At 45.3% G+C, this 23595-nt stretch overlaps 1 pseudogene; it reads right to left on the bottom strand.

The window, feature by feature from the left end:
• The window catches only part of LOC122205849, a 29862-nt pseudogene extending 7846 nt beyond the window's left edge, over positions 1-22016 (bottom strand).
• Positions 22017-23595: the final 1579 nt, after the last annotated feature.

The following is a 23595-nucleotide window of genomic DNA, read 5'->3' as shown; positions in this document are numbered from 1 at the left end:
AGTGGGTTTCCACTTAGCTGCTGTAGCTACAGTGTGCTGGACTGCAAATAGCTACAACTGGGATAAGGAGACAGATCTCCCCCATAGTAGGGCAAGAGCTAAGAAAGTCTACCCTAAGGTGCTGTACCCTGGAGGAGGAGTATAAGGCCAAGTGTGGACACAAATTGTGATAACAGTGATCATGAGAATAGCCCCACTGATCGAAGGTTACCATCACCATCATTGCAATTACTATTAGCATATTTCCCCATCAACATTTCTATAAAATATATGATTTACAGGATTTTACAGATGAAAAAATGGAAGCTCAGAAAATTAGCTACATGATAAAGTTCCCCAACCACCAGTAAGACCAGGATTCAAACCCTGCTCTGTCTGATATAAGAGTGTATCATCTTTCTACCATATTGGTAGTTCTCAACAAGAGCCACACACTAGAAACTGACTCTTTACAACAGGCAAGGGCTTATGCCTTACTGTAGGTTAACGAAGCCTTGAGAATCTCTCAAATTCTAGACCTGGAATCAGTATTTTTGAAGGGAGTCGAAGGTGTAGCCACGGTTGAGAGCACCCTGTGAGACAGAAGCACCCTGAGAGCTCCTGCCAGTGTGATATCAGAAGTGTGACCCACTCCCACTGCCACATTCTTGGTTCTGCTAAAGTCCCAGACTACCATGGTGGGTCACTGCTTACGGACCAAGGCTAAGCACCACTCTGATGACCTCTGTTGACCCCAGTCCTTACTGTGGCTCCCCTGGTCGCTCTGATGGAGTCACCATTCTGTTTGTAATATCAGTTCCTGCCCCTGTCCCAAGAGATCATCACCCAGACCTACCAACTCTGACCACTCTGCTAATCTCAACAGCCCCCAGCAGCAGGCTGATACTACCCACTAGGATAAGTTCCTCAGGAAGCACACTCCAGGTTGGAGGTGGGCATGCAAGAAGTTTAATGGGGCATGCTCTGGAGAGCAGCATCCACGGAAGGCGAAGGAAGGTGGGTGGAGTGAATCCCTCAGTGCTGAAAGAGGATCTGGGGACACGCCACAACATCCACTCTGGCTCTTAGCAGTGGCATGGGGTTTCATGGGAGCTGAGGAAGGATCTTCCCCTCCAGAGAGAATGACGTTATTGGAGCCCAGCATGGAGCTGCCTTGAACAAGGCTTTCATTAAACTTCCTCTACAGTATCTTTACAACCCTCTTGCCCACCCCTCTGGGAGCTTCACTTAATTTCCCCTTAGGGGCTAAAAACAATTGGAGGGACTGGGTAGATTAGCACTCCCATCTGGTTTTCAGCAAAAGTCTTTGCATCTGGTTGGCCCACTGGACTCTGTCTCCATTGGTGGCGCTCTAGGGCGGGTTACAGGACGAGCTTTATTCCCCTTCTCTCTTCTTGGCTTTATCAGCATTTGGGAGTCAGTCACCAGCTCCAACAGTTGTCATTGTTTCAACCTCAGGAGCCAAGACAGGAGTTCCCTGCCCTCCTGAGCTCACAGTGAAGTAGGAGAGATAAACACAGAAACTTGAATGCAATGCATTAAAATGGCATTCACACAGAATGGATGCCAGACAGGGAAGGGAGTGATTGTCTCTCTCTGGAGGCAGGGCTGCCACGTAAAAAAGAATTAAGGAAGACACTGGAATGCTGGCACAAGATTTCAAAGAAGGAGTAGATGTCTGCCCAGCAAATGTGATGGGGAGAACATTCCAGGAGGGGTTCTGTGCAAAGGCTGAGGACTAAACTGCAGCACATTAGCTAGCAGTAGGTGCTCCTGGAGCACCGCCTGGGCAATTCAGGGGGGTAGACTGGGGGACTCAGGAGAGGAGACTGAAAAGATAAGCAAGGGAATAAAATGGATCTCCCTATACCCATGCAAAGGAATTTGGACCTCACCCTGAAAGTAATGAGTCCCCACTGAAGAGCTTTCAGGACGGGCTGTCCTGTCGTTTTAAAGTATGACATGATCAAGAGGAACCTCCGTCTTGTTTTTCCCTAATATATCTTCTCCTCCCTGGACCTGCCATAAACTCAAAAACAAACCTCACTTTTGCCTCCTATTGCTTCTGATTTCTGTCTGTCCAGAATGGGTGTAAGTAACTAAACCCAGCAGGCTCTACCAGCTCTTCCCCCCACTTCTTACATTATGGTTGTTGGGACTTCTTCGCTGAGTGACTGATTCACAGGCTCAGAGACTGGCACATTGGAAGGCTCCTGGGAAACCATCTCCTAACCCCCACTTCCTGGCCCCTCTTAAAGGAGGAAGACTCTGACCCCTGCAGAGGGGAAATAACTTGCCCACATGCACATAGATCCTAAGGCCATGGATGGGACTTGCCCACTTTTTCTTTTCCGTACACCAGGTCAGCATATTACGTTCCTGTCCCAGGAAGAAAAGTCAGTCCCGAACAAAACTGTTCCATTGGGGATTTTGTCTTCCAAGCCTTCCCCCCAAAATCTCTTCTGGCTCTGACCCTTCTTCCCAGCAATAGTCTTTGCATATAACCCCCAGCACACAGACCCCTCCTGTTGACCAAAACACATGCCAGAACACTACCCACTTCTGATCTCTAGGAGAAATTTCTCTGCCTTTCGTTATACACTCTTGTTCCCTCAAAACAGCACAGTTCCACGCTCCATCTATTGTATTAGTGATTCCCAAGGAGAAGTAGAAATTTCACTAAACTAAAAGGTAGAAGATAATGTCCCAACTCTGCTACCTCCCCTGACATTGTGCAAACACCTTCATTTTCCCATGTGTGGCTAAGGTTCATTTAAAATTTTTCTCCAGCAATGCCTGCAAACTTATTTAAAAGGGCAGGAAGTGCCCGGGTGGCTCAGTCAGTTAAGGGTCCGACTCTTGATTTTGGCTCAGGTCATAATCGCACCATTTGTGGGTTTGAGCCCCATGTGGGACACTGACAAGATGGAGTCTGCTTGGGATTCTCTCTCTCTCCCTCCCTCTCTCTCTGTCCCTCCACCCCCCTCTCTCAAAATAAATGAATAAACTTAAAAAAAAATTCCTCAGGGGCTTAGGTGGCTCAGTCAGTTAAGCCTCCAACTCTTGATTTTGGCTCAAATCATAATCTCTCCGTTTGTGGGATCAAGCCCCGAGTGGGACTCTGGAGGCTGCTTGGGATTCCCGCTCTCCCTCTCTCTCTGCCCCTCCCCCACTTGTGCACACATGTACACATGCTGTCTCTCTTTCTCTCTCAAAATAAACTTTAAAAAATGTATACATAGATAGATAAATAAATAAATAAATAAATAAAATAATTTCTTCGATGTCCTTTTTAGCTCTGATATACTTTTTGTGAGACAGAGAGAGATCGAGTATGGGTGGGGGAGGGGCAGAGAGAGAGAGAGAGAGAGAATCCAAAGCAGGCCCCGGACTCTGAGCTGTCAGTACAGAGCCCCACACGGGGCTCACACCCACGGACCATGAGATCATGACCCCAGCCGAAGTCAGACGCTTAACAGGCTGAGCCACCCAGGTGCCCCTGATACTGTGGGATCCTAACGTCTCCAGTGACTTGTTGGCGCGAGCTCTGTCAAACTTAAAAAGAATGGATTATGTGTGTCTCTTCCTAACTTCCATATTGTATGGGTAGCTTGAAGGCAGCCATGGTGGGAAGAGTTACACCACGGAAATTGGCGAATGCTACAAATCCAGTCATTTTGGTGGGGAGGGGTAGGAGCTGGTTTATTGGTATTCCCACTAAATCTATTCTCTTATACCTCAATCAAAAGCAAGTGTCTGCATTCTCACAAAGACTCCTGAAAACAAATGATACCATAACCCCAAAGAAAGGATGTCTGATGGTAAAGCAAACAGACAAGCAGGCACAACATGGTCGTCCGTTTCCTGTTCTGTATCTTTTGCTCCTGCTGCTCTCTCGGCCGTGTCCCGTTCGTCCATCTTCAGGTCTCAAAATTTTACTACCAATACCTTACACACCAGCTCTACACAATCTTCTCCAGCTCCCTGGAGAAGATTAAATTTTCCCTCTGACTTGTACCATAAGTACGTCAACACATTTTGCTTCCCACCTGGACAGTACGTTCTCTGAAAGCATCGTTTCCACTTCCTCCCTGAATTGGGCTAGCGCAGTGTGCTGCAAACAATGTGTGTTCAATAAATATCTGGGGCAATGAGAGGCTCAGCATTTGGCAGATGTGCAGAAGGCATATGCTTCCTTTTTATTATACACTCTTTTTGTTGAGAATAGAGTACAAGCTTATGATAATGAATTTAAATGAATGCAAAATTGTATACAAAGAAAACCAAGCCTCCTTCCTTCTCCATTCTTTATTCCCTCACCACAATTCCCAACCCAAAGTAAAGCAGTATTACCATTCTTTTTTTTTTTACAATTCTTTTTTTTTAATGTTTGTTTTTGAGAGAGTGAGAGAGAGACAGAGCATGAGTGGGAGAGGGGAAGAGAGAGAGAGGGAGACACAGAATCTGAAGCAGCCTCCAGGCTGTGAGCTGTCAGCACAGAGCCCGACCCAGGGCTCGAACTCACAAACCATGAGATCGTGATCTGAGCCAAAGTCAGATGCTTAACTGACTGAGCCACCCAGGTGCCCCTCAGTATTACCATTCTTATATATACCCTTCCAGAAATAGTTTAAACATATACAAGCATATATGTCTGTGAATAGACCTTTGTAGTTTGCACAAATGGAAGCACACTGTTCTGTAAGGTTTCTTTCTTAATATGTCCCAAAGATAGTTTCATATCACCACAATTAGATCAGCTTCATTCTTTTTCAAGGCTCTGTGATAGTCTTTCATAAAGACAGATTATGTTGTGTAACTAGTCCCCCATTGATGTATAGGTAAGTTCCTTCTTTTCTTGCATATTGCCAAGAATTAATGTCCATGTTCATGTATCTTTACCTACCTGTACCAGTATATCTGTAGGAAAAAAAAACTAAAAATGGAATTTATGGATCAAAGAGTAGACATGTCTTTAATTTTGATAGATGTTGCTACATTTTCTTCCAATAAAGAATGTAGAGACTTGGATGCCATTATTTCTCTAGTGGTCTTCATCTGCTTTTTCATTCTTACTCATTGCTCACTTCCACCTTTTCTGGCATTAGAAACTGCTGTCATTATTTTAACGATCGTTCCACCAAGCACCCGAAGGAGACCGAGCCAACCACCTTTTGTGGTGCCATAGCATGAGGTTGGACAAATCATTCGTCCCTCAGATGAACAAAACCCCAGCCTCAGTGGGCGTACTTCTTGACATTACTTCTTTTGAGCACACCCAGTTCAATCTCTCTGAGCTGCTTTTCATCTTTACCCATAGACCAAGAGCCAAGATAGGGAGGAGACCCAGTACACATTTATCACCCATCTTTGCCCTTCCCCTGCAGGGCAAGGAGGAGAGAGACCGACAGATACAGCAATGCTACCCCATCCCCCTCTGGCAGGCAAGGCATAAGTGCCTCATGGCCATCTTTTTTACATTTTTATTTTCTAAGGTAGATATTCAGTTTAGGTCTGGATGTCACAGACCTTTCTGTATAAGAAAACCAAAGATTAACCTGAACTTTGGTACTATCCATATGGTGTGAAGCCAGAGGCTTGGGAATTCCTGAGTTGTACCCTCCTGAGAGTCCCTCAACTAGGGAGTTACTGCAAAACAAGAATAACAAGATAAGCAAGGAAGCTGAGCAAGTCTGTAATTCCCTTGGCATAGGAGGGAATCCCTTGACATAGGATTTCTCGTTAGTCAAATGGTCCCCACAATACACACACACACACACACACACACACACAGACATGCCAGTAACTTCTGATTCTAAGAGGGTGGAGTCAACAAAGTAGGCCTGACCTGGTTGTAAGCACAGAAGAGGCAGAACAGAGAAAGTATGGTTGAGTCTATCCTGAGTAGTCCAGCCCTGCCTGGCCTCCTTACTTCCTGGGGACCAGGCTGCAAAGGGGAGATGACACTTGCATTTATGGTATGAACTCTTCACCCACAGTGGCCTTACCCACAAGTCAAACAGGGCCCAATGAGCATCCTGAATCCTGAACTGCCAACCCTCTCTTCTTGGGGGTGAGTTAGGAAGGAAATGAGCAGAGGGGTGGAAATGTTGGAATAACCAGCCATGCGCGGGCTCCCTCCTCAAATGCCAGCATGGTAAAGGGATTTGAAAGTGTGTCCTTTGAGGTACCTGTCCTCAGTCTCACTAGACTTATTTCTCTGTGTATCCCCAGCACCCAGCATGAAAGAGCCCTCTGAGGAGACAGCCTGGAGGAAAGAAGTCTCAAAGAGAATGTGGTTACTTTCTTTCTGCTGAAGGCTGTTAAAAAAATTCAACCAGTAAATCTGAAGATCTAATTGACTTTGTTAAGTGATTCATGAATCAGATAGCATCCTACCTAGGAAGCAAAGGAGCGCTTCAGAGCTTCGCAAAATGGAAGGTTTTTATAAGAAGGGGGATGGGCAAGGAGCTATTAACAAAAGAAGAGAAAAGGTTGTTTAGGGCAAGGTCACCTTCCCTTACTGGGAAAGGCAGTGGGGGTCTTACCTTGCTGATTACCTCATCTTCCTTTGGGTGGGGGAAAATGGAGAAAGCCCGTGTCTGATTACCTCATTCATACTGATGAGAAAATTCAGATTGGCTGGCTGAAAACTCCCCTCCTAGAGTAGTTACAACTGCAGTTAAGTCTTGGTTTGCTGTCCTGGGGGCAAGTGACTCCACCTTGACCTGTGGTTTTCTTTTTACCAGAGCCATTAAGGAGAGGGAGTGGATGTGGTCTGTGTGCTTCCTAAACTAATCTTGATCCAGTGGGTAGAACTTGCAGAGAGAGACAGATGTCAATTCAGCATTTAAAAAAAAAAAAATGCTTTCAACAGACAGATTATTCCAAACAGGGCATCATCTGCTTTGAGAAGTCGTGATTTCGCCATAGCCGTTAAGCATTCCAATATAAGGAGAAATGTTCTAGTGGGGATTCAAGGATTAGAGGTTTGGACTGGGTTTAGGATTTCACAACTCCTGGGAATTCAAGATTCCATGAAGTGTCCCTCCTGCCTAAGAAAATGGTGCTTTATTTCCCTCAAACACCCTGTTCCTTTGGCTCCCTGCTCTAGCCCAAGTGTGTTGTAGGACTATCTGAGGCAGCCACAGGAAATGCATACCTCCATAGAGATCTATCTCCATCCAATGAATACCCAGTCTCCAGAGGACTGGAATCTTCTTGTTTTCCATTCGTTCCTCCCTTTGGCAAAGCGAGGACCCGGGTTGAGCCATTAAGCTGCCTCCTCGTTTCGGAGCTCGTTCGCTGTCTAGCACAGGCAGGGAGGCCGCTGTGGCATATTGGTTAGCTCCCAAATAAATATTTTATTTCTGGCCTCAGCAGCGGTGGAGAAATGGGCCTTTCAGAGATGAGCGGGCGATGGGGCTTCCTATTGGCCACACCATCTATTTAGAAGAGAAGGGGGACCTGTCATTCACTCGGGTCATCAATCTTGAAGCCCGAAACCACTCCAAACCCAGGTCCCCTAGAGTCAGAATTTGACAAATGGCAAAATAAACTCAGCATGTGCAGATGAATGAGGGGGGCCCCCAGCTATTAAAAAGCCATCGCCATCTTCCTGCAACTGCACAGCTGCGCCGTCTTCAGCTGCCTGTGTGGGCAGGGCACCCGAGGGGGGCGCACAGACGGGCACCTGCAGTAATGAGCAGCTCGTCCCAGGCACCGAAGGCTGGCTGGCTTCCCAGCCCCCATCACCCCTGTGGGAGGCTGTCCTCCAGGAGTCACGAGACCCTCAAAATTAAAACAGAATAATCACACAGCAAAGATGAAGGCCCCTGGGAGAAGACAGAGATTGGTGATGCCAAGATCTAGTTATTCACTGGCAAGGACCCCGGAGTGCAAATGGAAAACAGAGTAAGTGAGAATGTCGACTGGTATGACAAATGGTCCAAGCTTGGTCCATTTGTGCAGTGAGGGGAGGACAATGAAGAAATTAATGAATTGTGCGTCTGTTAAGACTTCCAAGTCCTGCCTTGATTTTGGCCTCAGAAAATGGGTTTGTTGAGTCACCTCCAGAGCAATGACATCTCAAAACGCATGCGTGAGTCAGAGCAGGGGGCTGTGTTCCGCGGACTCTCAGCTGCTAGCAGCAAGTGCAAAGCAGAAGGCGTTGTGTCCAGGGACAAACGGTGTTGCTCCCTGCCATACGCACTAAGTAGAGGCGGACTCACGTCACTATGGAAATGATTTTCCTTATGGAATTGATATGCCCCGACTCAAGAGACCCCCCAAAAACAAACCACCAGAGTCCAGAGTCAAAGCCAAGCGGCAAGGGTCGTTTATTGCAGGTTCGAACCCGGTCCTCCGCGCACTCGTTGCCGGTGACGCTAAGAGGCCCTGAGTAAGGATCTTACAGCTTCTTTTATAGACAGGCACAAACAAGTTAGGGATTTTTTTTAGAGGTTACAGAGCTGTTGTTGGTTGACATTTAAATTTTTTTTTAAATTTTTTTTTAACGTTTATTTATTTTTGAGACAGAGAGAGACAGCATGAATGGGGGAGGGCAGAGAGAGAGGGAGACACAGAATCGGAAGCAGGCTCCAGGCTCTGAGCCATCAGCCCAGAGCCCGACGTGGGGCTCGAACTCACGGACCCTGAGATCATGACCTGAGTTGAAGTCGGACGCTCAACCGACTGAGCCACCCAGGCGCCCCAGTTGACATTTAAATTTGAACACTCAGCAGAACTTGATTGGTTCCCGCCTTTATTTCAAACCACTCAGCAGAACTTGATTGGTTCCCGCCTTTATGTCAGACTACAACCAGGCACGCCCTGGCTGGTTTCGGGAAGGTGGGGGGGGGGGGGGAGGTCTTTTCTTTGCAGTTGTGAGTACACCTGGTAATTTTTCTCTTAGTCTCTCAGAATGCACCTCACCCCACAGGACCCACACAAGTTCCTTCAAATATCCTGGGAAGGAGAACAGGCTTCTCTTCTATCCTGGGCTTTCAGAAGTCCCAAAATGAGGCGCAGCGTTAGTGTCTTGGGGACAAAATGTGATCAGACTCCTTTCTCTTTCACCCACGTCCCTCTCTCTGCTCTATTATTCCTTACCTAAGTATCTCTCTCTGCCTCTCCCTCTTTTGGTCTCTTTTTTCTCAATCCCTGTCTCTGTATTTCCCTCCAGGATGTCATATGTAGCTGCTATAGTTTCCACCACACTGGCTCCTGCAGGCATGAGGTCGGTGGGCAGGGAGGGGGACTTGGGCCCCCTTGAACTGAAGGACTTCTCTACCATCTGTCTCTGTCTCTGTCTCCCTCTCCCAGACGAATCCAAGGGCACTCAAATGAAAGTCCTGAAAGTCTGTCTTACTTCCTAATCCAAGCCCTCTCTGTTTTCGCTGAGTGCCAGAGAGGGTAAATGACTTGCCCAAAGTCAGAGAGTAAATCAGTGCAGGTAAGGGGAAGGTTGGGATTCTACTGGACCCCAAGTCCCTGAGGGCGGTGTAAGGGGGAAAGGAGGGGGGGTAGTGGAGAGGGACCAGAGGACAGAAAGGAAGACTTTGAAATCTGTTTGATCTCAGGACATATCTGGGACGTTCAAGACAGTGGGGACTATTGTGATAGTCATGGAACCAAATTAAAATGTAAAAGAGAAACGTGTTTGGCATCCTCAGTGTAAATGGACCTTGACAAGTCCTGGGAAGTCCCTGCCTTCAGATCCACCATGGCCTCAGAGGGGGAGACGTGAGGCCCAGAGCTAACAGAGGAAGGGAAGAGCTCCCCATGGCAGATTCTCCCTCCCCAGGGAGAGACCTCCCAGTGCAGGGCGCCTACACTGCAACCTCTGAGGTGGGAGCAGGTAGGAACCATCATAGTGGACATCCTCCACACCTCCTCCCCTCCCCATGGGCACTGCTAGCAGGCCAGCCTAGAAACATCCCCTTCTCCCTCCTCCCCATCCAAACTGGCCCCACGTCCTCTCTGCTCTACCCACCAGATTCTCCCACAGCTGCTGCCTCCAGTCTCCTGGCTGCCACTGATGGCTTAAACCTCTCCAGTTCCCTCCTCCCCTCAGGCACAGCTCCCAACAAGCTCCCGTCCTTGCATCTTCCTGCCTCCAATGTATTAGTTCCACAAGCACGCGGAGTCTCAGGCAGGGGGTTGGAGAACCAAGCAGGGATGGGACTGGGTTAGGTGAGAAATGGCGGGTGAGCAGGGAGCTTGGACCGGAGTGGCAGCTGTAGAGGGGGAGATAAGTGGGCAGCTGGGAGAGATGCTTAAGAGGTATAATCGATGTATTCATGCTGCAATGAGGACCAAATTGGGGGCATTTACAAAAGCTTGTTGATTGATCTGTGGTTACTCATTGGTGCTAATGGTTTTAATCAAGGGAAGAGATCTCAATAAAAACAAATGATTACTCTTTATAATAGAAGTGTCAATGGGCACTTAATGAATGAATTTGGTAATTCCTCTTCCTGCTGAGACATTCAGTCTTGGGTGAGAATATTTAGGACCTTAACCCTGACTGCTTTTTGGGCTGTGCCCCACTTTGCTTGACCTTGGGAACCTTGGAAATGCACCCCCAGGGACACAGCAGAGTGCTCCCCAATCACCTGCTTCCTGTGTCCCCATTTCTGGAGAATCTGCCTATCGGCCCTTGTCTCGCAGAAGCCAAGAGCCTTTCAGGCATAGGAACAGAAGCATTTCACCAGGAATGAGAAAGAATAAATAGCAGCCTGCCCGTAGCACCTTGCCTGATACTGAAGGCAGGACACTGGCCTCACCTCCACCGGCCCTTAGCTGACTCTCAGCACCCTTTCACACCCTGGTCCCTCTCAGAGCCCCAGTCTTTGACCTGCTACTGACCACAGAGAGCCCATTCTTCTCATCCAAATTCATGGTCCCTTTCATCTCTCTATGGACCTATCACAGGGCACCAACTTCTCTCTCCTCTCACTCCCAGAAGCAGCAAAGATGATCCAGGCAACCTTGCCCTAAGCCTGTACTAACCTAACCCATCCCCAAAGATATGGCCCATATCCAGCCCAGAGACCACAGGAAAAACAGAACTGTCGCCCCCTCTAACAGATATTTCATGGCTCTGACCTCTCCAAGACCAAGATTTTAATTCTGCCTCTGCCTCTGCCTCCCTGTCTGACCTTGGGGAAAATGGTCTGACCTCTCCGGGCCTGCAGTTCTGCAAAGGAAGATCAACGTTGAGTTCAAGGACTGTCGTGGTAGGGAAATGCCTAGCAAGGTGCCTGGCCCATAGGAGCTGGGAGAGATACTTTGCTCTGTTCAGTGAATTTTCCTCTCTCCCTTTCTCTCTGCAGTACCACAAACTGTGGGAAGGCAGATAAGGAACATCACCCATAACAGCCAGGTTATCAACGGCATTCCAAGAACCACAGAGGCTGTGGGGCCCCCACTGTCAGACATGTGGGCTAGGCAGCTGCACATTGAACCCTCCAGCCCCTGCCCCTTTGTTTTCAGCCCCGTAGATAGCAGTTTTCAGCAAGGAGAGCTGAAAAGTGGCCCAACCAAGGTTTGAGCTGAACAAATCAAAAGCACCAAGCAAGAGGAGCCCGTGCCTAATGCAGCTTAGAGTTACAAATGGTAACAATCTTACAATCCAAACTTGAAACAATAGGGTGGAAAATTGCTATCCTAATGAAGATTCTGAGGAGAATTGCAAGAGAATGGTGTGCACTAGCCCAGGCCAGGTTGGCCGTGCCAGAAAAGCAGCCTCGGTTCACTGTAACATTGACTGAACTGTGGTCATCCATGCATCATTTATTCATTATTTCATTCTATCATTTGCTCACATATTGTTTCACCTATTCAAATTGCTATCCATGCTTCCATTTCTTACGCATTCATTGACTTATCCTCCGTTCATTTATTTGCTCTTTTGTTCTTTCATTTATTCACTCACACATCGGTTCAACAATATCTTATGAACATCTTTGTGCCAGACACAAGTGCCTGTAAGTATCCGCTCATATCCACTTCAATCCTAGACATCACTGCCTGGATACAAAGGAAACTTTTGCCCTTGCAGAGTTTTGGAAACCACCGTCAGCCCAAGAAGAGCTGGGAAGGGAAATGTGCTATGCTGGATGCCCTTCCCCTGCTCCTCAAAGATGATACAGTATTATAGGCACAGAGCCAGGGAAGGACATCAGAAAGCAACCCAATCAGGGAAGGGCCTTGACAAAGCCCAGGGTCTAAGAAAAGGGAATGAGTAAATGCAGGAATGAGCAGACATTAAGCCCCGTGATGAAGACAGGCACTGTGAACACAGCCTGATCTGATGGGCAGAGGCTAGGAGACTGAAGAAGGTAAGGCACAGGGAGGGGCTGGCGCTCACTCAGGGATCTTGAGTCCCGGGTGAGGGTATCCCTCGAAACCAGTAGTTCTCAAACCCTGACCTGCAGAAGAATGTGTTACTGAGCTAACCTGGCTTATTAATTTTTTCTCAACCCAGGGGAGAAAATAAGCTAATAGATACATTGTTCTCCATTAATATTTTCCTCCTCTCACATATGGTTCCAAACTGTTAGTGCCTCTTATTTATCTAGACCAGGGTCTACTTGGAGAGGATATCCAATCAAGCACAAAATTATGTATCTGTTATTTCAAGTTGCCTGGTCCAGAACTCCGTGGCTTCTGGATGCATGCTGTGGCCCCTCATCACATTTGCCTACAAAAGCATTGTAATTCTGATGGAGAGAGGAGATGAAAAGCAGCTGGTTATTGTTAAGCCTGTGTTGTCAGGCATTTAATTCACACGAATAATTACTTAAATAGAGTTTTCTACTCTACCATTTTTTCATGTATGACTTGAACTGGGAAGTTGATGTCTAACACACATTTTAAGATGAGCAAACTGAGAATCATATAGCAAGTACCAGAGCCATATTCAAAACTTGATCTGGCTTCTTTTCTTTACACTACACCAGAATATCTTGCCCTCCCGCCACCCATCGCCTACAGCCACAACCCAGAGATGGACCCAGAGCTGCCTGTTGCCTGGTGTTCCCTCCACTGTATCACATTGCCATGACATTTGTTGGGGAATGAAAATTAGTCAAAACAGAAAATGAAAGCTACAAATGAAACAAAAGTTAGTTACTGAATTAAGCTGTTTTCTCTTTTTTAACATAATTCACTCAAATCAATTTATGTGCATAGGCCCAGCAGGTGCCCTCTGAGTATTCAACTCTGTCCAGTATCTGAACAAAAAAAGGAAGCTCATCAGAAGCGATTTATTGGGGCTGCCATTGCACGTGTCACTGTTCTTACAAAGGATGGGAGTCACAGTCATGAACAGGAAGGATTTGAAAGTGACATCATCATGCTGACATCTGATGACATTAAGGACCTTCTGACAGCTGAGCTGCCAACTAACTCCCTCCTTGCCTTAGCCTGGCATTTGATCCAATACCTAAATTGACCTGGCTGTGGACTGTATGGTTGCTATCAGGCCAAGTCAGTCCCAGCTTGGCTCCCAGAATTCCTTGGACTTTTCAGATCTGGTGTTATTGTATTAAATCCATTAGGAGTAAATCATTTATCCAACCTAATGTTCTTCATCTGCAAAGACCTGCAGTTCTAATTGTGTCTGTAATCAGACTGTTTCATTACTAACTTTATTGAATTAATTTTTTAATTAATGTGCCTAGGACCCAAGAGGACTTTTCCTTATTTCCTTATCACTTGAAAAAAAAAAAGTTGAGAATTTAGGATAATTTGGTATATACATGCCAAGAACAACACATCATGGGCATATCACTAGGCTGGGGATGAGAAAAAAATAAAATGCTTGGAAGGAGTCTTAAATGATCCATGGCTATTAACCCAGTAGATCAAGGATATTAATAATAACAACTATTGTCATTATTTGAGGACCTAATGGCTTCAGCACAGCTCTGAGAGATTTAGCATAAAATAACAGTTATTAGAACAGTCACTGGGTTCAAATCCCAGCTCAGCCACTTTTTGCTGAGTGACTTAGGACACTGAGTTACTAAACTTTCTCTAAGCCAGTTTCCTCACAAGATTCACAGTCCAGTGCCCAACACGTATCAAGTGCTCAGTGAATGTCAGCTATTATTATTATTATTATTATTTATTTCTCTCCCATCTTCTCAAGTTTTGTACACATTGTATGAGTGAGGAAACTAAAACTCAGAGAAATTAACTAACTAGATTACATGGCTAGGAAACAGCAGAGCCAGGAAGTCAGTTTGTCCAGATTTTGAACCCAGGTCTGTCACTTTCTCTTGTCCCTTTTCTATCTGAGAGTGATTAAAGGCCAAAATATTAGTCTGCTATCACCTTAAACATGTCTGTTCATCATCTCATGCAAATACAGTTTCACGAGCAGCCCTTTGACCTCCCAGAATGCTCTAAGCTTCCATTACACTTGTAAACTCTTTAGGGGTAGGAACATACCTTCCACATCTTTACAGATTCCAAAATCTTCCCCATAGCAGGATTCAGAAAGTAATTTAGCAAATGCTTGCATAGTCCTTACTCTGTGTTAGTCACTGTTCTAAGTGCTACACAAATATTTATCCTTGTAATCTTCATAGCCACTCTCCGAGGGGGCTACTGGTATTATTTCCACTTAGGGATGAGGAAACTAAAGCGCAGAAAGGTTAAGAACTTGAAAAAGGACACAATAAGAGATAAAGTCAAGATTCAAAGTCTACACTGTGTTATGGTCTATGTTTGATAGAACAAAAGAAACAACAGTCAGAACCAGACCTTGCGGAAAATTCAATCGTATATAGGTAAGACTTGGCCCAGACATGATTATTTATAATTTATGCCTCGTCTCCATTGCAAAAGGAATGTTAACAGACTGGCTTTAAAAAACCGAAAGTACGCACCAGACATAGCACCCTAAAGGCCCTGTCTCACCGAGTCTCACCACACACAGAGTGGGCCAAGGCAAAAGCTAGTTTTACTTCTGGAATACCCTTCCACCTGGAAGATTCACAGTCGCCCATCAAGCTTTACCTACCTGTATCAATTGTACCCACAAGATTTTAATTTATGGAGGTGACGGAGTAATGATGTGGAGAGGCTGATGACACCGAAAGACAATTTTTTATTATATTTCCTGAGAGAAGGGAACACCAGTCTGGTCAGGAGACAGAGGGGGTGAGGACAAAGCATGGCCTAGTGCCTTTATTGCATTTTCTTTTTTTTTTTTTTTTTAACGTTTATTTATTTTTGAGACAGAGAGAGACAGAGCATGAATGGGGGAGGGGCAGAGAGAGAGGGAGACACAGAATCGGAAGCAGGCTCCAGGCTCCCAGCTGTCAGCACAGAGCCCGACGCGGGGCTCGAACTCACGGAGTGCGAGATCGTGACCTGAGCCGAAGTCGGCCGCTCAACCGACTGAGCCACCCAGGCACCCCCCTTTATTGCATTTTCTATGGGAAAGGCAAGTCAGAACAGTAGGAGTAGCTGAGGACTGACTAGTTTGTGTAATGCTGGTAGGTCTGGACTCCAGGGGTGGTCTCTGATTGTCTAGACCTGGCTCTAGGATGATATAGGGCAGAAGATTATTGATTGCCTCCTGGAATATAATAGCCAGAGAGAGGAAGGGGTTCAGAGTTTGGGTTCTGGATTGGTTAGTTTACATATGAAAGGTGGAGCCCTAAGAATTGGCTGGCCCTGGGAGAGAGAGTCACTCCCCACTCAGTGAAGTCACAAATGCCAGAGCATCAAGAATACAGAAAACAAGAAAATATAATTAATACACTATCCTGGAAAGTTGTCCCCTATTTCTCTATTCCTACTGTTTCCTCCTTTCTCTACTGCCATAGTATATGGAGCAGGCCCCTCTTACAGAATTCTATTTGCACTTATTCCCATGACTCCTTCTGTATTTTATCCATCATTTCAACCCCAGTGCCTAGAATGGTCCATGCTGTGTGCTTGGAGAGACCTTTGATGATTGAATAAATGTGAGAGAAGGACCAAAAGTGGACCAGAGAGCAGAGAAAAAGTTAAATCAGAGATGACACTATATATTTCACTCTGCTCTAACTGGCGTGGAGTGTCCTGGCAGTCTAGACAAGAAGGAGGAGAAGAAAGTGGAGGAATAGAGGAAGAAGGAGAAGGAAAAGGAGTAGGGGGAGGGGGATGAGAAGGAGAAGGAGAAGGAGAAGGAGAAGGAGAAGGAGAAGGAGAAGGAGAAGGAGGAGAAGGAGAAGGAGAAGGAGAAGAAGGAGAAGGAGAAGGAGAAGGAGAAGGAGAAGGAGAAGGAGAAGGAGAAGGAGAAGGAAAAAGAAAAGGAGAAGCAGCCACAATGGGCTCAGTGCTCCCACTGCTTATCAAATAAGTCATTCACCTTTTTGTCAGGTACTAAATTCTATGGGGTACTTGCTAAATTAGGTCTCATGGGAAGAACGTTGAGTAGTTTATACAATGGCCAGCAGTACCTGTATAGTCTTCATGTGGTCATTTTATTCATTGAACTTGGATAAAATAGAAAGAATAGTGTTGTAACAACTGAAAAAAGCATTTCATGGGTATCTAGGCTACTGAAGTACAAGCATCCTGCTTTCTGGGAATCTAACAGGACATCCATAGCCCAGAGGATTGTATGGCTAGCACAATACATATGTTGTCTTTCTTAAATGTCACCCAATTCAATATGTATTTTACAGAAGCCGAAGAGCTGTCAGATCAAGACTGAGCTCTGAGAAAAGGGTCTGGAGTGTGATTAATTGGAACTTGAGCCATCTGCTTCAGACGTTGCCCATGGGTCCTGGGGGTAGACGGCCATCAAAAGCCTAAACACAAACCAATGTGGAGACCCAGGATGTATGGTTGACCTCTGCTCTCGTCCTGAAAGTATTGTCTGAGCCCTCACTCTGGGTCACCTTTCTTTCTTTCTTTCTTTCTTTCTTTCTTTCTTTCTTTCTTTTTCTTTCTTTCTACTTTTTAAAAAATACCTTTATTAAGGTATAATTGACATGCCACAAAATGTATTCATTTTAAATGTACAATTGAACAAATGTTAGTAAATTTACAGAATTTAGTAATTTAGTAAATTTGCAACTACCACCGCAATCAAGTTCAAGAACATTTCTATCACCCCAGAAAGAAACCTCATGCCCATTTACAGTCATTCTTAGTTCCCATCTCTGGTTATAGGCAAACACTAAGCACCCTCATCTTTTCCTTTTATCATTTAAACCCTTCCCCACCCAAACGTGACAACCTCAGGCTCTTGAGGTCTTCTAAGCAAGAGCATCTCTTTGCTTTTTACGGAAGTCAGTGTAAAAGAATGAAACTTGTTTTCACTTAGCAGGGAGACTTGGCAAAATTGTAGCTTTGCACGAAGCTAGAAATACCAATAGCCAAAAATAATAAGCAACTCTCCGTAAGTTCTGGTTATCCAGAGAAAGCCGTCTTTCTGACTGCCCAGCCACCGTCCCATTTTGGCGTTCACATAAGTCGCTTCCTCTCTTTGAGGTTTGGCTTCTTCACCCTGTTGATTGCCAAGGTTCACTCAAGCTCTAGGTTTACAAGAGCCTTTAATGGAAGTGAAAAGGGGACAGCAAATGATGATGGTTGTTTTCTCCCTCAACACTAACTCTTTCTTTTCAAAGGTCAGCAAATCCCACACCTGCCTGAGAGATCATTTTCACCTACTCAGGTGCTTGTAGCCAGTTCCACCAGATGAGGCTTTTCACAGAAGGATAAAATACCTTTAAACATATTTTAGTTCCTTTCCTTGTTTAAAATACAGTGGGCTTTTTTTCTGTGCAAGAGAGATAGGCAGCCTTAGTTTAACTAAAGCAGCATGTGGCAGCCACACATAAGTAGATTCCTGTTGAATGCAAAGATAAGATCAACCCAACCAGACAACTGATGGGGGGAGAAGTGTGAGAGTGTGACCTTCTTAAATGGAAATGGAAATGTGGTCCCTTCTGATTGGAACAAAGAGTTCTAGAGAGTGGGAAACCGTGTGCCTGCCTTCTTTCTCTTCCAAATCTTCACCTTCTATATAGTGCATCTATTAATATGATGAGACAACTGTATTCTGTTAATACTAAGAATAGTAACCAGATAACTTTCTCATAGGCTTTACCTCAGTCTGCTCATGAACGCTGGGTAAGCCCTGCGTAGTCATTGACAATGGGCTCTACAGTCAGGGCCCATGCTGGACTTTCTGAGCCTGTTAACCTACAGCAGGTAGAAGTGGCAGAACCAGGGGAAGATCTAAATCTTGGTAGAAGTGAAAACACTTGGCCATAGAAAGTCATGGTCAAAAAGTATCTAAGGGTAAGGCAAGACCATAAAATGGAAGAAAGAATTGAGGCTAAAAATAAGTCTATGCATGAAGCCCACCATGCAGTGTGGTTGCCCAGAATTAACCCCCCAAACCCCAGCCTTCCATCAGCTTTCCCAGTGAACTTGGGGCTTATAAGAAGGTTGGTCCAGAAGGAGTCACACATGGACCCCAAGAGGGAGGATTGCAAAGATCCCCAAAAACATTCCTGGACAACAGCTTTCTTGCTCTGTGAAATAGAGGGCTCTGGAGGAAATTAGAGTCAGGTAAGAGAATCAATTCTCTCAGAATCTTTTGGGTCAGGCATCATTTGAAGATATCTGAAGCTCCCAGAAAGGTCACTCTAAGGAAAGAGACCTCCCATAACTTAATTTCCTTTTGTTACTTTGTGAGCTTTATTTTCTCCCACTCTCACCTCCCCTCTATCTCTTTCCCAGGCCTGCCAAGTCCTGTTTATTAAAAGTGTTGTGTCCAATTTACCCAGCTTTTAATTAAGCTGTCAAGTTGAAATGGGATTGTCTCCTGGGAAGCGAACAAAAATTTTATGGTCATTTAATTTTTGCTTAAGATTAAAAATCCTACTTCTGGCATGCTTAAAATTATTAATGAGATCCAGGAATTCTTGCCCATTTGTGTCCATTACAAGACATAAATCATTAAGCTCAATTAGGGGCAAGGGAAACGTGTGAAGTTACAGCTGGAGGTTGTGTTTAGTCACGTCTATTCAAAGCAGCCAAGTGATGAAGATATGACCATCAGGGGGGCAGGTGGGGAACAGAAGGACAGAAGGGGGAGATAGCAGATGGCCGAGTTAGGGATAAAGGAATGGACACAAAGGGAGGAATGGAAAGAGAGAACATTAGAATAGCCAAGGGGTCAAGGAATGAAGTTCCTATAGAAGATCAGGGTGAACAGAAGGAGGGAAAGGAATAGGGAGGTGAATTACAGGAGGTAAGGGACATATTTGTAGTTCTCACCAATAGTTGTGATTCTCCTCTTCTTCCAAACACAAGGGAAGATTATACATCCCTGGCCCCATGAAATTAGGCATGATTATGTGACTTCCTTTGGCCATTCAACTGAGAGCAGAAGTGATATGTGTGAGCATATCATAAGTGAAAGCACTTAAAAGCACTAATTCCCCTTGTTTCCTTCTCTGCTAGAGTGTTGAGACTGTGATGTCATTCACCTAATTTACTCTCTGTCAGTCTGGACTCCTGAGTGACTAGGACGGTCAGAACCCTCCAGTGACTTACTTTAAGTATACAATATGACTGAGAAATAAACCTGTATTGTTTTAGGCCACTAAGATAACAGAAGTGTTTGTTCCTTCATCATAATTCAACTATTGAGACTGACACAGGTGGGTTGAAAGCAGAGATGCTGACCTGTAATAGGGAGAGGCTGTGGGCAAGCCAGGTAGAACCAGAAAGCATTAAGAGTGAGGACATGTGAGAGACAAAATCTGAGCAAAATCTGAATTCTCAGTCCCGGGACAATGTTTTGCATAGAATGGATATGTAGAATGGAATCAAATGGACATGAATCAAAGTTCTTTCTATATTTCTAATCATATGCTGTTTGCATGGTAGATGATAGATCTTTCTCAGCTCTCAGTATAAAGTTTCCAGTCTCTCCCCAAAGAGAGACTTCTGGATAACAAATCTCCCCATTATCAGGCCCACCTTTGGAGGAAGTAGGGTTGGAGAGATCCACAATGCTCACAACCTCATCTGCTCCAGCCAATATTCACCTTCTGTGCTTCTACCTTATATCCCTCCCCTCGAGACCTCTCCTATGTTCCTCTAAGCTTACTTCCTCTTGCTTGGTCTTCCCAAGACCAAAATTGGTCCCAAGATTGTCCACATACTTGAAACTTTAGGTCCTGACAGACCCCTGGGGCAGTGTTATTTCCTTGCAATGAAACTTCAACCAGACCGTATAGATAGAGCAAGGAACATAATGATTGGCACACGTTGACAACTGTTAGCTCCCACCTTCCCTCTGGAAGATGCTTCTCAGGAACTTTCCAGATATCCTAATCTAGCAATCCCTTGTCAAGATGGCTTTGCAGCTCAAGGAGAAAAGAGAGAGAAGTTGATGGGAAGGTTCAGCTTCAACCCAGACCAGGCTCCTTATGATCAACAGAGAAATTAATAATGTATGGTCCAGAATGGACTTCTGACCCAGACACAAGTAGACAGATCTCTAACGTAGCTCAGGTCTGCATATTTTGTCCCATGCTCACACAAAATTTTGGGGAGGTAAACTAGTGAGGTAGATAGGGTCCCAGGCTTATCTGAAAAAGGCTCATTTTTCTATTTCCCAAAGACACAAGTTATCAAGTGTAGGATGGGGCAGAGTGATGGCCACACTGAACAGAGGTCACTTTTTGGCACTGCCTACTACTATCATGGACACACACACACACACAAACACACACACACAAACACACACACACACACACACACACACACACACACCCCTCAGGAAAGCCCAATCATGGGCTTTCTACCCATGCCTGTCTCTCCAATAGAAATTCCTGAAAGCTGGGGAAGGGACACATATCATGGGATGTAGCAAAAATGTAATCACACTGAAGACAGAAGCTGCTTCTCAGTCACCTTGGGGCTCCAGCACTGTCCCTGCACATGATGGCCAGCATGAACTGGAGAAACAGGTCAGACCATGGTCTAGATGGGAATTTTAAAATCTAACTCCACCTAAGGATGGAGAGTGGGTTTTCTGGGTCAGAAGAGAGTGTAGACAAAAGGGGTGGAGTGGGATTGGGGTTGTAATCACTCAGGAGTGCAAGGTCAAGCCTTTCACCTTATGGCCTCCCTCCTCACACTCCAGTGTGTCTCTGCTTGACCTCAAGTGTGGGGGTCTCAGATGCATGATTTCCTGAAGACTGTGCAAACAGGCTGCCAGAGATGCTTGAAGAGGACAGATTCCTAGTAGTGCCAGATTAGACAGAGTGGGTTTTATTATACAGATCCCAACACCAGTAGATAGAGACAGGGCTCATGAAGGACAAGACCTTGGGCCCAGAAAGCCATCAGGAACTGTGGTGCCCATGACCCCACCTTATCTTCTCTGGACCCACCTGATCTCTCATCTCTGCCCATCTCTGTGTATCTGTTTTCTACTTTCTCCCTCAAGCCTTGCAATCACTGCTTCCCTGGGTAAACAGTGGAAGGTGGCCACCATAAAATGGCACTATCACTCTTTGAACCTGCATCACCGGCAAGTGAGGCATCTGCAGTGAAGTGTTCAAGTCTTTGACTCCCAAATCCCCAGGGGAGAGGAATGTAGAGCCCTAAATTCTGGCACATAGGAGGAGATCAGTAAATGGTGACATAATATGGATGACAGTAAGACTTGAGCTGCAGTCTTTGTTCTGCCTCTGATGGCTGTGCAGTCCTGGACAAGTCACTTCATTACTGAAATCTCTGAAAATGGTGGCAATAGTGTTGGCCTCTGCTACCTCTCAAGGATGTTGTGAGCATCCGAGTTAAAAGGATACAAAAGTGTTCGATAAACTCTGAAGTTCCATGGATGTGAAGGAGTTTATGCCCTCTTTATTATGATCATCACCATTGTCATCATCACCACCATCACTTATCACCACCACCACGACGACCACCACTACCATCATCACCACTATCATAAACATCACCACCACCATCATCATCACCACCACCATCATCACTATGACTACCACCACCACCAATAAGGCCAATGCCATCTTGGTTTCCACAGGCTTCCAGAAGTCATGAGCCTGAAACTTTGTTTGTAAGCTAGGCTCCCTCTTTTCACTCAGAGTGGCTTCCAAATCTTGGATTGCATTAACCTGCACTATTTCTAATTTATTCAATTATACACTCAACAAATATTCATTGAGAACCTGCTATATTCCATGCTCTGTTCCAGATGTTGGAGATGTATCAGTGAATAAAATAGACAACTATTCCTAATCTCATGGATTTTACATTCTACTGTGGGAGGGGGAGAGAAATAATGAATAAGAGGCATGATATATAAGTAAATTACATGATATGTTAGAAGGTGGTCAAGCCATGGAAAAACAAAAACATAAAGTAATATCAGGTGCCCAAGGAGAGAGAGCAGACAGAGGTGTCTCCCTGTGCCTTCTCTACAGCCTATACTGCCCCCCACCATTGTGGAAAACTTCCTAGCCTAAGATTTCTTTTTTCACTGTGATCTTCATTGAGAAGGTCATTATTTAGCAAATATAAATCACTGTGACCAAAAAAAAATCCGATTAAAAAGAGATCTAAAAATAAGGTACAATGAATTAGTAAATTATTCACAATAAAGCTGGGATCTCAATCAATATGAAGAGTACAATGAAAAAGTTATAGAGCCAGAGAAATGCCCTAACGGGGCTCCTCTAGCAAGACCTTGAGCTGTGCCTCGAGCTTTCTCACTCACCAACCAGATACCAACAGGGCAATGGGAGGATCATTGCCTTTTTACCTCAGGGGCCCAAAGGCCTTCCCCTGGCTTTGGCCTATCCCAGACCCCAGGGCCATCTCCAGTCAAAACAGAAAGTAAGTCCAATGTGTTCTTGTAGTCCCATATCCCTTACCTCACTTTCCTCTGGTTGTCTTTCCTCTAGTTTCTTTGCCCTCCCTCCAACCTTGTTATCTCTTATCTTTAGTCTGTCTCCTATTTCCACTTACACTTACACTCCACTAACATTTATTGAGCACCTACTATGTACCAGCCCCCATTTTAGCCACAGGGAATACACAGCTGACAGAAGGAGCTCACATCCTAAGATGGACAAGTAAATAGACCCTCACAAATAGCCAAGATCAGTGCTTTGACAGGGACCATGCAAAATGTGAGGTGAGAAATATGAGAGGAGAAGCTATATCCCAGAGAAATTTGGTAACAGATGCAGTCCCTGACCCAGCCCTCTCTGGAAGTGGGTGCATCCTCTAAACAGCCCTGTGTTTGTATCTGTCATCATCTTTTCCACTCTACATTGTAATTGTGTATTTTCTCATCCGCCCCCCAGACAGTGAGCAGTCTAGGCAGGACCTGTGCTGCCTTAATAGTCCTTGTAGCCCAAGCCCATAGCACAGAGTGATGACTCAGAATGTTATAAGTTCCTGTGCTCAATGACATTTGTGCTGAGCTTTGAAAGATGAGTCAGAGTTCAACAGGTGGGGGAGGGAAGAAAGAATACATTCATTCATACTAAGCTCCAGGATTTACAGTGCCTTCATCCCCACTCCCAGCTA

Source organism: Panthera leo, chromosome E1, assembly GCF_018350215.1.
Source record: "Panthera leo isolate Ple1 chromosome E1, P.leo_Ple1_pat1.1, whole genome shotgun sequence".
Lineage (NCBI taxonomy): Eukaryota > Metazoa > Chordata > Mammalia > Carnivora > Felidae > Panthera > Panthera leo.
Note: the sequence above shows the minus strand (reverse complement) of the source record. Positions and strands in the feature narration are given on the sequence as shown.